The sequence below is a fragment of the Palaemon carinicauda genome, unplaced genomic scaffold (genome assembly GCF_036898095.1).
Source record: "Palaemon carinicauda isolate YSFRI2023 unplaced genomic scaffold, ASM3689809v2 scaffold206, whole genome shotgun sequence".
NCBI lineage: Eukaryota > Metazoa > Arthropoda > Malacostraca > Decapoda > Palaemonidae > Palaemon > Palaemon carinicauda.
In genome coordinates, this window is record NW_027169657.1 from 50,001 (window position 1) to 55,000 (window position 5,000).

Genomic DNA, 5,000 nt, shown 5'->3' on the forward strand with positions numbered 1-5,000 from the left:
TTATGTTTCATATTGTGACCTTTCTATGATGTATATTCCCAAATTATATTTCATATTGTGACCTTTCTATGACGTATATTCAGAAATTAAATTACATACTGTGACCTTTTTATGACGTATATTCCAAAATTAAATTTCATACTGTGGTCTTTCTATGACGTATATTCCGAAATTATATTTCATATTGTGACCTTTCTATGACGTATATTCTAAAATTATATTTCATATTATGACCTTTCTATGACGTATATTCCGAAATTATATTTCATACTGTGGTCTTTCTATGACGTATATTCCGAAATTAAATTTCATATTGTGACCTTTCTATGACGTATATTGCGAAATTATATTTCATATTGTGGTCTTTCTATGATGTATATTCCGAAATTATATTTCATATTGTGACCTTTCTATGACGTATATTCCGAAATTATATTTCATATTGTGACCTTTCTATGACGTATATTCCGAAATTACATTTCATATTGTGACATTTCTATGACGTATATTCCGAAATTATATTCAATATTGTGACCTTTCTATGACGTATATTCCGAAATTATATTTCATATTGTGACCTTTCTATGACATATATTCCGAAATTAGTGACCTTTCTATGACGTACATTCCAAAATTATGTTCAATATTATGACGTTTCGAAAATATATTTCATACTGTGACCTTTCTATGACATATATTCCGAAATTAAATTTCAAACTGTGGCCTTTCTAAAGAATTTCTAAGTTTTCCCCACAAAATTATCTATATTATAACCGACAAGTAAATAAAGTTATAATCAAACAATTGAAATTGAACATAATAAACTAGATTCATATAAATTTAACCAGGTCACCAAATTTAACCAGGTCACAAAATTTAACCAGGAACCAGGTCACCAAATTTAACCAGGTCACAAAGTTTAACCAGGAACCAGGTCACCAAATTTAACCAGGTCACCAAATTTAACCAGGAACCAGGTCACCAAATTTAACCAGGAACCAGGTCACCAAATTTAACCAGGAACCAGGTCACCAAATTTAACCAGGTCACCAAATTTAACCAGGTCACCAAATTTAACCAGGTCACCAAATTTAACCAGGAACCAGGTCACCAAATTTAACCAGGTCACCAAATTTAACCAGGTCACCAAAGACTGGAATAGTCAAGAGTGCCAACTAGCCGTAGTAAGAGTCGATTATTCTGTTTCAATTAACAGTTTTTAAAAATTTATGAAATATACTTCATACATAACCACCAAATAATAATGGTATGCCAGTGAAAATATTTTGAAATCTATAATTATATTTTTAAAATAAGTTTTCACAAGAAATTCTCATTATAAAATTATATAAGATATAGACTATTATTTACATAATAAATTTGCTTACCGAGGTCCCACTATAGATTAAAAAGATGTTAATTACCAAATATTGGCCCTCTCTCTCTCTCTCTCTCTCTCTCTCTCTCTCTCTCTCTCTCTCAGAACTATCGGCACGAATGTGAAAAAGAACACAAAATGGAGAGAAGAAATTATAAAAATATAAATTATGAATCCTTCGAATAAATGCGTATTTATAAACCCCAGTATTTTCTGACGTGGCACATCTTCGTGAGCAGTTGTACCGCGTTGAAATATGTAGTGCAATTCCCGTAGGTTTTTACCAGTCTTCTTACATATGTATAGAAACATTTCTGGCTGAGGACAGCCTGAAGACTTTTATCAATCAAATAAAGATGGTTTTTTATATCTTATTTATTATATCATTCAATCATTTATTCATTCGCTGACTTCAGAACTGTGACTATTTACTGTATAGTACTGTACTTCATTAGGTGTGAAAAAAGGAGGAAAATTAGTAGACTGAAATTAATTAAAATATAGCAGTTGAATGTGAATCCTTTTGGGATTTAAACATAGACTATTTGTGTATGTGTGTATATATATATATATATATATACATGTGAGTATGTGTATATATATAGATATATGTATATATATATATATATATATGTATATATATATATGTGTGTGTATATATATATATTTATATATGTATATATATATATATATATATATAATATAATATATATATATATATATATATAATATAATATATATATATATATATATACACATATATATACATATATATATCATATATGCATATACATACATTATATATATATATATATATATATTAGTACTGTATCACCAGCAAATCTCAATCACTCGCCTATCTCCCTTGATCGAGCTTAATACTACTTTCAAACGGTTCCAAACTCTATTTTTGCTCGAAATAGCTATACTTGATGTAAAATATCCTATTTTTACTTACCCTGAATACTACTCTTGCTTGCCTGAGCTATACTTTGTGTAAAATATTAGTAAGGCAAGAGATGTGGATATACACAATCTTTTGAGGTGGTTCGATCACGTGGAAAGAATGGATGACAATAAGTTGAAGGAACGTAGAGAGTAGAGGTCCCCTTTTTGTTTTTGTTTCATTTGTTGATGTCGGCTACCCCAAAAAATTAGGGGAAGTGCCTTGGTATATGTATGTATGTATGTATGTATGTATGATGTAAGATGGTGAAGGATTGGACTGGGTTAATAATAGGAAATTAGCAGACCTGGAGTATACTGATAATGTTGTCCCTATTAACAGAGTACCACAGGATTAGCAATGCTTGCTTACCAGAATGCATGAAATATCATACGAGGTTGGGCTCAAGATAAATAAAAGAAAGACAGATGATGAGAACGGAATATGCAATGGAAGATGAAATATGATTGGAGGGGGAAAGGATTAATGAGGTAGAATCATTTCGGTATTTAGGAACTATGATCTCTAATACAGGATCTAGCTTTTAGCTCTCTCTCTCTCTCTCTCTCTCTCTCTCTCTCTCTGTTAGTGAGAAGCTAGGTTTTAGGTCTTCTCTCACTCTCTCTCTCTCTCTCTCTCTCTCTCTGTTAGTGAGAAGCTAGCTTTTAGGCCTGCCTCTCTCTCTCTCTCTCTCTCTCTCTCTCTCTCTCTCTCTCTGTTAATGTTAAGAATTTGAGTTTAATGAAAGATTGAAAAAGAGCAAATCAGACAATGGTCAAGTTGATTAAAATTTAGAAATCAAATCGCCTGAAATTACACATAAAAATCAGGCTATATATCAGTTTAGTGAGATGTGTTACTGTATGGACATGAGTCATGGTATGACAATGATGCAATATCCAACATATTTTATAGATTGAAGAAAAAAGCCCTCAGAAGAATATTGGGAGTTAAATGACAGGACAGGGTTAGGAATAAACGTATAAGAGAGATTACAAATGTGGGGGGAGATCATGGTGAGGGGTAGATGGAGATGGTTTGGACATGCTCTTCGCACTCCACAAGAGAGATTAGTTCACCAAACCTGTAAGTGGGCTCCACAAGGCACTAGAAGAGTTGGAAGACTCAGGCTTACATGACTCCGGACTATGAAGCGTGAAGTAAATGATGATGAATGGAGAAGTACTGATTTAAAAGCTCAAGATAGAAAAGACTTGCGAAATCTAACTAAGGCCTTTTGCGTCAATAGGCGTAGGAGGAGGAGATGATGATGATGATGATGATATCATCAGCGGTATTTTGGGGATATATGATAGCATACATTTATACAAATCATTTTAGCAGTTGCAGATTCGTCGTTCCTATCAAAATCAAAATCAAATTTTCTCAAACCTGAAGAAATCCTATCTTTTAACCCTTTCACCCCCAATGGACATACCGGTACGTCCTTGCAAAAAAAACTGCTATTTACATTATTTTGCATATTTTTGATAACTTTATGAGAAACTTCAGGCATTTTCCAAAAGAATGAGACCAACCTGACCCTTCTAGGACATAAATTAAGGCTGTTAGAGCAATTTAAAAAAAAAAAAAGATATAGCAAAATGTGCTTGAAAGTTCAACATAGCTTGGGGGCAAAATGGCTATAAACATTATTATAAAAGCAATGAAATTTTCTAAAATAACTTTAAATTACACATTACACTAAAATAAGCGAATATGAACTGCAGGTTCTATATAAATATCAAGTACGATTTCTTATTAAGATTTTGTTAAATCTCCAGTACAGGACAGTTGATATTCAACAAATGACACACTAGAAACGACACTGGTAAATATGAGTGGTGTCAAACAGGAGATCCAGTGGTACTTTCCCTATTTGGATTAACAGCTGTTGAACAGCCAACCTAATGCAAGTTATTTCCATTGCTATGAAGAATTATAGATATTTTGTTCAATACAATTTTTATGATATTTAGAAAACAGGATGATTTTCATAAGGTAGTTTGAAAGTAGTTTGAAAATAGTTTGAAAAAAAATGTAATGAGAGATTGGCTTACTTAAGTTTTTTGTGACATGTTAATACTAGTGTACACGACCCGTCAAAATGATAGCTAAATATTTAGATAGGCACACATACACACTCTCTTATCGCCAGGGTATGACTAATCCTTCTCTCACCTACCCAAAGGACGGGAAGAGCTGACCATGATCGATTATGTATATGTATGTGTATACTATATATATATATATATATAATGTGTATATATATAGATATATATATATATATATATATACATACATATATATATATATATATATTTATGTATATATATGTATATATATATATATATATATACATATATATATATATATATATACTATACTAATTTTTTTTTCAACGAGGCGCATTTGCATAGACTCGCAAGGGTGCCGTTTTAGCTCGAAAAAGTTTTCTTCCTAGCTGATTGGTTGGACAAAGGTGTCCTTTTAACTCGGAAAATTTTCCTGCTAGCTGATTGGTTGGACAAAGGTGACCTTTTAGCTCGGAAAAGTTTCCATCTTGTTGATTGGTTGGACAAAAGTGCCCTTTTAGCTCGGAAAAGTTTCCTACTAGCCTGATTGGTTAGAATTATCTGGTCCAACCAATCAGCGAGCAGGAAACTTCCGAGCTAA

At 32.0% G+C, this 5,000-nt stretch overlaps 1 pseudogene; it reads left to right on the forward strand.

Annotated features, from left to right (window-relative positions):
• The window catches only part of LOC137635978 (uncharacterized), a 29,614-nt pseudogene that overhangs the window by 622 nt on the left and 23,992 nt on the right, over window positions 1-5,000 (forward strand).